Source organism: Stegodyphus dumicola, chromosome 6, assembly GCF_044657685.1.
Source record: "Stegodyphus dumicola isolate Sdum_Otavi_A_Nest chromosome 6, ASM4465768v1".
NCBI classification, from domain to species: domain Eukaryota; kingdom Metazoa; phylum Arthropoda; class Arachnida; order Araneae; family Eresidae; genus Stegodyphus; species Stegodyphus dumicola.
This window is the reverse complement of record NC_140773.1, coordinates 169,757,841-169,770,661: the sequence shown is the minus strand read 5'-3', so window position 1 is coordinate 169,770,661 and position 12,821 is coordinate 169,757,841. Positions and strand designations below refer to the sequence as shown.

Genomic DNA, 12,821 nt, shown 5'->3' with positions numbered 1-12,821 from the left:
GAATGTCTGAATTATTGCGGCTAGTTTACCCAACCTACTATTTTCTAAGTATTACTGGAAATACTTTATAAGATAAATTAAGATTCTAACTATATATGTAGTGATTCTATTTATCAGTAATAAAATAAGTATGTAACATTTATCAGGAGAATATTCTTAGTTATATTCTGCATGAAGTTTTAACTACTGTCGACTTTAATTTTTCATATGGAAGTTTTTTAAAATGCATTCAAGTTATGGGTACAATTAAGTTAATCGTCTACTCGATGACTGAAGAACCAAAATTTTGAGGTAAAAGTAAAGATGAGTGCGATGTTTTTCTGTGCATATTTCCATGAAAAAATGGGTAAAAAATAAACACTGAATAAAGCATAAACGGAATATAAAAATAATAGACTGAATAATGAAAATTTTGTTCGTGGTGCAATTCCTTGTGACAGATCAGGCTGAGTTTTTTTTAATTTAAGGTTCTGTTTTCGACTTGTAAATGACTGTCAACAGATAAATGTTCTTTAAAATTTTTCACAGTTTTAATCAGGTACCTATATTGAACCTCTTTACCAGGTACCTCTTTTAACTGAACCTTTTAATTTTAATTGAACCAGGTACCTCTTTTAATTGAACCTTTTAATTTTAATTTAACCAGGTACCTCTTTTAATTGTTTATTTGGAACTATTTTGCAAAATGAAAGTGCACGATATGATTAGAACAATGCCGTTAGATCTGAATGCGTGGTACAAACTTCAAATCTGCTTAAAACTTTTTAAACCAGTTTGTTGAAATTTAAATTATAACATTTTGATTTTGAAGAAGTTTTATCTCGACCACCAGTGGCCGAGTTGATAAGACCGTTGAAAACTAGTAGTCCAGTCACGAATAAAATCACTGAAAACAGCCTGAGTTCATGCCCGTTTCGTTGTTTCTCTATGTTTTACGTAAATATGAACCCTTTTCTTTTTAAAGTCTCCATAAAGACATAAAATTATGGACTTAGCTATGAAGGCTTTATTTTAAAGAAGTTCGCTTAATGATAATTGAAATTTCTCAGCTTTTACTTGTCGAAGTAAGAATTAAATTGAACAAAGATGAATTCGGGACGAAGTAATGATGATAACATTAAAATGATGAGTTCAAGATACCTGCCAGTACTTTTATACCCTGTTAATTATTCTTAATCTTTTATTTTCTTTATTCTTCTTTTTTCCTATATGCTGAATGTGTTGTACCCCATGAATACGCGATGGTTATGATTAAAATACCGTGAAATGTTAAATCACTAATATCAGATGTAAATTTGCGACACGGTACCTGTCCTTTGCGAAATTCACCTAATTTCCAGTGGTGTCATCCGCCCATGGTTAAGAAACAGAGATGAATAATTAAAGTCTACGGTGTTTTCTGCATATCCTGAAATGTAGCTTTTTGAGTTAATTTATATCACATTTTTATTTTTGCCGTAGATCACTGAATTGTGTTTTGGCTGCAAAGCGTTGCATAGAAAAGACATATAGTCATATCGATCAATTTAGAGCTCTATATGTAGAAACATTAGATTGAAATTTTTTTTTAATTAGACAGACTACCGAAATTTAACACTCTTCTAGGGACTGTTGAAGGGATCATTGATCTCTCAAAGCGTCATTGCAAAATTGTACCTATCTGGGGTTTCTGTCTTAAAGACAATTCCGACTTCCTTAGGAAAACTTAGAAAATGACGATTAGAAAAATATAACGCACTGAGCAAAAAAGAAGGAAGAAGGAAAACGTTAAAGAATTTAACCATGCTGAAAACAGTCATCTGGCATAAAACGGAATCAAAGAAAAAGAATTAGGTTTTTATTCCCGTTTTTTAACTTTTAAAACAGTTTTGTTTTCATTTCTAGTCGAGCTCATGAGAACTGCGGCATCCTAATCTACTAATGAGTTAGAGGTGTATAATTAATGGCCTGTCTTGGAGCGTCTGTTTAATTCACAAATTAACATAAAGCTAACGCATAATTAAATTTTCAGCTAAAAGAAATAAGATGGAAATTTTCCAAATAGCAAGAGAAAGAAATAAATTTGCATTCTAGAAACCTACACATGTACTGTTTCGTGAAAACAAAATGTAAACTTACCAAAAATGATTAAAATATTATAGAGGACGTTATAAAAAATCGTGTGACTAAACGCTCTTGAATGATTAGTTCTAGGTCAATACCTCTAATTTCCGAATCAAATAAAGTAGAAATGGATCAGGGTGATAAATAAAGATACACAACACATTAGAATCTCTCATAACCGGATACGGCACTTCACCAATTCAGAATAAAAGATTTTTCGAAAATTTGAATATATATTTGTAGAACTTTCCTGATTAGGTTTTGTGATATCAAGTGTAGAAACTGAAGTATGCAAAATCCATTGGGAACATTTCTGGATCTATTGCTCACTGATAAATAACTTATATCAGAAATCGTACACGTTATCTAAAATTAAACAGAAGCATAATTCTATACATCTGAAAAAAAAAAAAAAAAAAAAAACATCTTCCTATCTATATACTATTCCATGAAATTTACGAATTTCTTACTGTGATAAATACATAATTTCGAACATCTCCCGGTTTCCCAGATTGTTATTAAACATTTTTTGAAATTCGTTGTGTGCGCAATGAAGCTTCATAAACACCATATACTGCCAGAGACGAGCTTTGCTCCGCAAATTTTATGAACATTTGCAGGCTTCATCAGCTTCATTCCACGAAACATTCTTACCCTAAGTGTCCTCTTTTCCAAGCACCTGTTCGATTACTTTGTTGTCGTTTTAAAAGAATATGGCAATAGTTAAAGAGTATGGTTTACATTCACCCAAGCTTGAAACTCCTTTTCACTAACGCTAATCCTGTCCAAACAAGAGACAAAATTTAAAACCAAGAAAATATTTCAGGAAATCATGGGCACTATCTTCAAAGTTCAGACATTGAAGCATAAAAAGGGATCCTTTATATTCTGGATAACAGCTAGGTCCAATGATTGGATAACGCTTGTTACATTAGGCGGCAGACACCTAACATAATATGTTTCCCATATTTAAGTTTTCAGTCAAAAGATACGAGCACCATTTGTCCATTTTTCCATCTGGCGGTAAACTTTCTCGTTTAAATGCTCCTTTGCATTTGGCATGAATATACTACGAAACCATTCTTGCAATACATCACAATCCATTTAAGCAATCTTTTGTGATTGAGTAATGTATCGGCATTGTTTTTGCATCTATAAAGCACTGTAAATGCGATATTTTACTGCTACTAATTATATTAATTAGTGCTTTGCCTGTAGCATTTCCCAATACTATTATAGTTACGTGGTCCTTATCGTGCTTAATGGCCTTCGGAAGGGCTTTCGAAGCTCAGGCTAAATTCGACGTGAGAAGATTATGTGCTTAATAATCCAGTCTTTTCAGCATTATATATTTGCTCCACAGTCACATTATTTTTAAGCACAATTCTCTAAAACTTCACTATAAATATTTTCGCGGACATTTCTTCTGTATTCCTCTGTTCACTCGATGGATCTAACTTGAGAATTTATTACTTTCTATGAACAGGATAAGACATCGAACCGAAAACTTACACTCGCCTTGGAAATTCATTTTACGGTGCAATTCCTCTGCATTTTTTACAGCATCAGACCAAAACTACACGCTCCCTCCGAACGTTTTGGGGCAAATCCTCGTTTAATACACTGTCCAATTCTTTACATCGAGATTGTTGAAGTAATTTAAAACTTTGTAGAACTTTCTTAGATTCTATTTGTATGAAGAATTTCCGAAGTTGTTCACCTTGATTTTTTGTGTCCAATAAGGATGAACATTTTCACGTGATTTCTCTTTTCATTGGCTCCAACAATTACGACTTAACTAAAGAGTGAGAATATTCCTCTTACGTTTCACGTGAATAGCTAAACGTCACGTGTTCAAGAGTAAATATACGAATGCAGTTTGATAGTACAAGCTCTTGGATTAGTCTCTGCGATTTACGAAGCACGCATGTGATTTCTTTTACGAATGAGCCACTGGGAGTACTGTAGTCGAAGATCTCATATTATGGACTGGCGTCGTATTATGGAATGCGACACAGCTTTACACACGATACGGTTGCTTGATTGCTAACCCATTTTATTTTTTCTCTCGTAGGCCTAAATTTCAAATTTAAATTTAGATCTTTAAAAATACCGTTACTTTAATATTACTGATTACCTGAATGCCCGTTACGGGTGATTTTATTGCAACTAACTTTCTGAACAGGCAAATGAGAGAAGAAGTATCGAATTACCCAAAATTAATAAATAAATGTATTCTTTTAGAATACTTTAAATATTTCTTTAAATATATTTTAAATATTCTTAATAAAACTTACAGAGGTGCTTGTGAGTATTGATAAGAAAAATTATAGATGTTAGATTTTTAAATTACAGTAAGTAGGTCATTTTGCTCGTCAGCAGAATGTCAATACAGAATGAGATGTTTATAGCGAAAACTGTCAGTTTCAAGTATTCGTTTGTCAAAAAGTTAAAATTAGAAGTTACTTACCTAAGGAAATTTAGATTTTACAAAAATTCTAAAATCTACATATTAGTATTCACCCGTCTGAATGTAACTCTATATATGAATTTAATATTGTGTTCGAGACAGTTATCACAGGGCTTATTTTTATATCTTTAGTCGGGCTTATTTTTATATCTTTAGTCAGTTATCACAGGGCTTATTTTTATATCTTTAGTCAGATATCACAGGGATTATTTTTATATCTTTAGTCAATTATCACAGACTTTATTTTTACGCTAGTGTGCAACAAGTAAGCAACAAATACATTTTTCATACAAGCATATGTTGAAAAGGGATTTCCGCGATCATTGCAATGAAGAGCCAACTCAATATAAAGGCCATGCATATGCAAATATGAGCACCATGGCGTCAAAGGGTATGTCAGGGAACGTAAAACGCGAAGAGTAAGAGCGTGCAGTACAAGGTAATTTAAGAAAAGAAAAAAAAAAAAAAAAAGAATGCAAAGTGCATTTCCAGGTATTTTTCTATCAATGAAAATGTGAATGTGCCGGCAGAATTACTGCAAGAAAACATCAGGACGGCTTTATACGTGACAGAATGATTTTCAAGCTGCAGGAGGGGGCATAGTTTGACGTCTAATGCCCAAGAGTTTGTAATTGATATAAGTGTTCCTTCACGAGATTGGAAAGCCTTCCACATGATAAGTAAAGCCTTCTACATGATAAGTAAAGCTGTGAGAAAGTTTCATGGTCGGCCAAGGAAAATAACGGTGATTGATGACGGATACATCTCTTTGCAGTGCGAACAGAAATCGAAACCGGACAACAGAATATATTGCTCAACAGATGCGGACGGACAGAAAACTTCATAAAGATGCGCAATTCGCCGACCGTCCTGTTCGTATGGAGAGAGGTAGGTTTGAGTTATCCTGCTCTCCTTGTATAGGGAGGCATTATGATGAACGGATATTTTCGACAGAGGTTCACTTACCGGAGATCGTTATAGTAATAAAGTCATCCTCCTTCACAATAGTGCTTCTTTTTCGGGGTGGCACTGGTCCCGATTGTTGGCCAGACAGGACTCATGTTGCTGAGGAGCTTCTAGAAAGTGAAGAAACCCACAGAATGGATTGGACAGCCTACCACGCTGACTTTATTTCCTTTGAAAATACGTTGGATATTCTAGGGAGATGCTTGGTGGTAGAAACTTACCCTAAAGACTATGCCAAACACAACTGAAACAAAAGCATCTTCAAGAATGGAAAATCTACCCTAAGAACTGTCAGATAATCTAATGTTGAATACCAACAGACGCTGTAACGCAACAATTGCAATTAGAGGATGTGATATAGTTTTTTTTTATACCAACGACATTTTGTTAATAAATACTTTTTTTATTCGTTTCATACTGTATTCCCCATACTGCTTGCTTTTGCTACTATGTACATTTCTCATTTTTTTAAGTACTACATTATGCCTCCCTAGTACGAATTTCATGTTTCCAAGTTGATGTTTTGCAGAATTACGGCCAAAATACGAAACGTTGTTTAAGCGTTTCTCACTAGGTGTAAATATTTATAGATATATTCATAAGGAATGCATGTATGTATAACTACGGATATCTGTATATATATATATGCACATCTGTATAAAAGTACAGAAAGGCATAAGGAACTATTATCAATGTAAAATCAAATTCTAATAAAGAACTACTATCAATATAAAATCGAATATTGATAAGGAACTTTTATCGAATGAGGAATCTTTAGCAGTATACAGATATTCATAAGAATTTACAGGGAACTAAATGGATCTTTGAAAGAGATATTCATTATATTAAATATATCGGACCAAAAGCTTTAGAGTCTGAAAATCTGTTTTATTTAAACCAATTTTTAAACTGCAACCACATGTCTAAAATGAAAATTTCAAGAGCTGGTTAATCATTCAGGTAACCTTTTCTAAACATTTATACATTGATAAATTTATCACATTATTCGACTTATGCAAATGGGAACACACATTACAAAGAAAATATTAAAAAAATAACGAAAGAAATACAGTGGTGAAGAACTTTAACACAAAATCTCGTGTTTTATTGTTTACTAACTGTTTTATTCAAATCTGTTGAGTAAAATACCATTGAACTATAATGATTGCTCTGAATAATGAAAAAACGTGTGCAAAGCAATTGGAAATTCATGTTAATCTGAACGCCATATAAAACATGCAGTTTTGTTTTCGGAGATGTATTCTTCTACCTCGAGCCACGAGAAAAGTGGTCCACCAGCGGCCGAACGCTAAAGTGGTTGAACACTGGTAGTTCGGTTCGAGGTTCGAATCCCGTGAACGGACTGGCTGCATGGGAGTTTTTGTGGTTCCCCCATGTGTAACGCGTATAAGAGCCGGATTTCTTTAGAAAGTCCTCCCCGAAGGCACCCCCTTAGACAGATAGCCCTTGTGTGCTTTGCCGTAATCTCAATAAACCAAACCAAACCAAAAACACGGAAGACGCAGTTTATCGCATTTGTGAATCAGTACTGTTTGAGAGAAAATAAGAGTTGGCGCGAACGCAAAGGATGGAAACTAGTCAAAATCCATGGATAGCATGCGTGAAAGATTCCAAAGTGTACTTGCACGTTTGTGCGTGTGGTTCGAAAATTAAGGTCGTCGAAATGGGCTTGGTCAGAGTAACTCCCGGGGGCGTAATAGCAAACCGCAATTTGAGTTGATCAATGTTAACGAATTTCGTTTACTGCGCATGCTTAGTGGTGTACCGTTGGCGAGGCAGAAAGAACTGGCGACTAAGCATAAGCAACCATTACACAAGCCTGTTCATCGTGTAGGTCTTATCGACTATTTAGAATTATAATACTACCGAAATTTATTTGTGTTTAGTGCATTTGCTTCTGTTTCAATTCATTTTGTTTTATTTTGTTCATAAATGTTATATTTAATATCAGTTATTTATAATAATTTCCTTGACTTTAATTCAGTAATTTAAACTGGATTTATTCTTTAATTTGTTAAAGTATATACGAATGGAACATATAGTTATTTACCATACGCAATTGCTTTTATTCCTCACAAGTATATTCAATAAAGATTCAACTAATATAAACGAATATTTGAGTAGTTTACAATCGATAGTTACCCCTAAGTAATAAAGAACTTATAACCTAACAAGTTTTAAAACCCCGAACTGTTTACGCCCAGATAAACAGAATATCAACCACACACCGTTTTTATCTTCTTTTAAAATTGTATCAAAGTCGTAATTACGCCAAATTCTCTTCGGGGCATGCGCAGTATGCGAAATTCGTTTAACATTGATCAAGTGAATGTGCAGTTTTCCATTACGCCTCCCGAGGTTGCCATCTTAGATGCCAGATGGTCAGTCTTCAGGATAAATTTCAAAATAGAATTTAACTAGACAAAGTTGAATGGCAAACCATTTTCAGATGCCTTCAAACCCGTGGATTCTATGCATATAGGGCAGTTGTTTTTTGCCATTAATCCACCTGCACCGTAATGGCCAAAACCTGTTTTCTTCGACAAGCCCAAACTCAGCTTAGTATCGGATAACTGATGACTTCTAAACCGAACACGGAATCCGATGTAGTTAACTGCGTACCAAAGATCGGCTGCATTTTGCAGAAGGTGCGCTTGGCTAGGGAAGGATAAACTTAGGCAGGCGTAGTAACTTTTACGTTGTTTCAAATGGATATCAGATTGCTCATAGGTACAAGGACAAAATTTGTAAAAATCCTTGGCCGTGTTCTAAATTGCTGCCATAATGGATTTAACCTTTTTATGCATGGAAATGCCCGATTCATTTTTTAGGTCTTCTTAGGCAGATGCTTGGAGAAGGAAGGAAAGGGTGTATTGAGTGAGTGGGATGCACACCAGATAGCATCCGATAGAACATGTTTTAAACACATTAAGCAGGACGCTGTTGTTAGATACAAACTTCTTTGATGCCTCACTACTGGAGACGCACCAAAAAAGGTGTATACAGTCTGGGTGCAGACACCAGAATTTCATCATTAGTTATGCACGTACAGTTCCACAGCTATGACTGTGCAACTGTGTGAAACTCAACTGTCCCAACTGTGATAGAAAACTCACCGGGGACAGTATGGGAAGTTTTCTCATCCCTCCTTCCGTACTACCAAACCACTCGATTTTTGGCTCGCCAGTATTTTAAGCCTGTCCATTCAGGATAGACATAATGAACTTACAAACATCCACCTCCAGAAACCTAACTGAGAAGCAATGATACGGCAGTCAGCTTCCCTAATCACAAAAGCTCACAGACATATCATTCATTCGTACTGGCGCAATCACTTTGACAGTGTGTGTATATTTTGTATGGAAGATATAGAATGACAAGTCTTAATAAGAAGAAAATTTTTATTGTATGCATACATATTATTGCATACTTATTTCACCTTTAATTATAGATATATACCTCAAATCGAACAATAAGCATACTTACAAAAGGCATTATTGCTTTACTTTCCTTGTATTTCCTGTTTGGTACTTCCTGTTTTGGAAGAAATTTCGTGGCGATGACTTTAAGAGTAGGTTAAAAGTAGTTATTCCTTGAGTGAATCCGTGGAAAAACATTGTATTCCTGCGGAAATTTTACTTCATTTTCTTCCAATGCAGACAAATTTACAGAAGCGCACATTGAAAACTGAGATTAAAGCAAAGAAATATACATCGATTTATCTGTAAAACACGGAATTTTCATACGCGTTTTGTTTCGTATGCGTTTATTTTCATATGCATTTGAATATTCAAACCTGCTATTTTCATATGCATTTTGTTACATGCTATGCTCCACTATGACATGTAACAAAACGCATATGAACATTGCGATGTTACTTCTTAAAACTGAATAACAGTTGCGCAAGGTTGTCCAGAAAACTGATATAAACATTGTTGCTAGAGTTTACAGTGTTTTAAAACTTTTTGGACTTCTATTGTGGTGGTACTGTCGGTTTTAGGGGACCTAGTTGGAAAATCCTGGGTGTGGGGAATCATCATCCACCACCCCTTTTAGGTCGGCCGCCACTATAGATACATTAGGATTTTTTGAGAAGCAGCAAAGATGCAAAAATAACAACGCCTTCGCCGGGAATCGAACCACGGACCTCTGGAATACGTGACTAGCGTGCAGACCACCACACCACGAAGGCATGCTAGGAAGGCGGGAGAAATACCTTATACAATCCCCCTTTCGAAGGGCGACTGGAGTTTTTAGGGAACCCAATCGACAAATCCTGGGAATCATCATCCATCACCCTTTTAGTTCGATCCCACTGTAGAAACATTAGGTTATTTCGAGACGGGAAAGATGAAAAATATGTAACGCCTTCACCGGTTGTTGAACGGACCTCCGGAATACGCGCCCAGCGTGCAGACTACCACAACACGAAGGCATGCTAGGAAGGCGGGAGAAATACCTTATAAGCTTTAAAATTAAGACTGCATGATGTGTTTGCGTCACAAATAAACAGAAAAAACATCAGAAATACAGACAGAAATTAAAATTCAGCTTTAGGTTTTATTAAAACCTGTGACTCGTAAATAAACTAAACATTTAGCAAATACTAGCTACCATTTCTTGGGATTTTCAGTTACGCAAATAAATATAAATTTGTTTTAGTAACTCGACGAATAAGTATATCACACAAGCTAACTTTCAATTACAAAATAACTTACGCCTATTAAGGTGCTCTATTGCGAAATTCACTCACCAAATCCTCAGGTCAGTTAGATGGATTCTTGTAGTCTCAAGCTACCCCGCTGTACTGGCTGGTTGCCTCAGCATTATCCGTAAATTACAAAGGAACTACTACTTTCGCTACTAAGATGAGGTTATTTTTCATTTTGCTGAAAGCTGATGGAAGAAATAGACATGAAAAAATGATTAGCTTGTAAAATAATGTGGTAGTTAAAATGAGACTTAAACGTTTTTACCTTCGCCATGTATACAACCACTGGAATAGATAAATGATCATTAAAGGCATTTTAAAATTGAATGGACCTGAAATTTTAAAAAAGGCCTTAGAAACCTGTAATAATTTGTCTCGGTATGTCTCAGTTTGATCAAGAACACACAGTGTATGGAATCAAAAAACCTCTTATGTATCTTTCTATCCCATCAACCTTTCAAAAGGAAATTTAGCTGGCAGGCCCTCGTGATTAAAAAAAACCTACATGTGAGCATAAATGCCCACGCGTAAATCGATTGTTGACTTTTTATCACTACATGGTTATAGTAAAATTCACAAATTTTGTGACATATGCATTAAACATATTTTGTAACTTATTGCATTATCTTTATGTATTACTTATATCACTGAAGCATTCAGAAATGATTAAATACATTGAAGGAAAAATTAGATTTAGTCGACCAAGAAAGGAGAAAAATATAATTCGCATATTTGGAGTTTGGCATATATGGATTCCAATCAATTGGTGTTTTGCTATATACTTTTATAAATATTAATCCGAAATTATTAACTTTCCGCATGTTCTTCCACTGAATACGTATTTCTCTTGATTCAATTACTTGAATTTCAAAGGTTATAATAATTTCAACTGTTTCTAAATCTACGTAACCAAGTTTCAAAAATATAATATTTAGTTAACGTGTAGCAGTCATACAACCACAGGATAACAAAGCTTGTCAGCCACGCAGTCTCGTACATAAGAGGTGTATTATTTCTGCTAATACCTCATTTAAATATATTTATCTGCTTAATGCTAATCATTATCTTCTGTAAGCATAGTATCAACCGCTTAAGCTTGAGCTCGTGGTGAAATATGAGTGACAGCCCGTCGCACATCGCGCGAACTTTCACTGCAACGATTTTCCTTCGAACGCTTTGGCAAGGACCTCTCCGCATTAAAATCACCCATGAGAACAGACGCTTTTCAAAATTAAGGGTTCGGAAAAGTTTTGCGAAGTTTAATGCCGCTTGAAAACGGAGAAGGCAGCGGTGCAGAGCTCGCTTTCGCTCTTCTGAGGAACCAGTGTGTAGTGAGGGAGAGGACGCACTTTGAATTGTTTCAGGAAAAAACAATAAAACCCGGGTTCGAGTTATCATAAATTGTCATCGATCCGTTAGTGAGGTCGCAGATCGAAACTTGCCGAGGAAGAAGCTTAATTCGTGCTCACTCGAGTAAGGATAATGTTTATACTTAGCTCGAAATATCGGAGTGCTGATCGAGCGGCATCGGACTCGAATAAATTTTCAGATTTTGCCCTTAATTATGGGTATCGCCTATTAGACACCTCTGAGTTTCATCTCAATTGCTCCACTACGTCACGTCTTAGGTGATGCTTCCGTTTCTATTATATAAACTGGAATTTGTATATCATCATTTCCGTGCCAAATTCATGAAACTGCTAAACTATTGTTCTGAAGACAGCACATTTGAATGTTAGGTACGAGTGTACCTTGAGAAAAGCCATAATTTTCACTCAGAATATTGCTGTCTCCCTTTTAAGGCTGTGTAAAACGCTAAAAAAATAGAATATAATTGCAATCAAAGCACGTTAGATTGTAGGGTTTATATTTATTTTAACTAACATTTATTTTAAGTTTAAACAATCTTTCCTGTCAAGCCTTACTTTCCCCTGGAATTGCCAATGCCCGAGTATGTAAATTTTAGAACTCGCAAGGATTCAAATTGTCAGCGGAAGTATTCTGAGTTAAATAGAAGGGAAACGAGTTTGAAGGTGTGCTTTCTTGCTTCACGAGCGTGGAGGTGGCTAGTTAGAAATCGAAGAACCACGCGTTTCGGCCTGTGTGTTTGCCTCGGCAGATTGTTACTCTTTCAACGTAATATTCAGAGTTTCCTGAATTATCAGCGGTATTTTAGAACGTGGTGAGGTTAGTTACGTTTAGAGAGCCTCGTAGTTAGTCACTTGTTACTATTCTTTTCTTAGATTCTTATTTTTATTTTACCGCCGGGTCGACGTAGTTTGTCAGCGTCAAGAACACGCATATATACGTAAATACTTGAAAGTTATGTAAAAGTAGAATTTAGTCTAGCAGCATAAAATTTTAGATGCTGAAAGTAAATGCTCAAAAGCAATGAATTCAAATTTAAGTATTAAACTGTAGATAAAATAACGCTTTAGAGAGAAAGCCTGCATGTCTAAAGATGAATGAGGGAAAAGTTAGAATGAATGTGTTTTGTAGGGTTCTCCACCTACACTTGAATTTTAAGAATGTTAAAGTAGCTCATCGAGT

The 12,821-nt window shown here is 35.3% G+C and overlaps 1 long non-coding RNA gene across 2 annotated transcripts in view; it reads right to left on the bottom strand.

The window, feature by feature from the left end:
• Nucleotides 1-10,451, bottom strand: part of LOC146996897 (uncharacterized) — a 96,728-nt gene extending 86,277 nt beyond the window's left edge. For both annotated transcript variants that reach the window (XR_015041500.1, XR_015041499.1), the window contains exon 1: nucleotides 10,314-10,451. This is a non-coding gene — a long non-coding RNA (uncharacterized LOC146996897). The remainder of the gene's footprint in view (nucleotides 1-10,313) is intronic.
• Nucleotides 10,452-12,821: the final 2,370 nt, after the last annotated feature.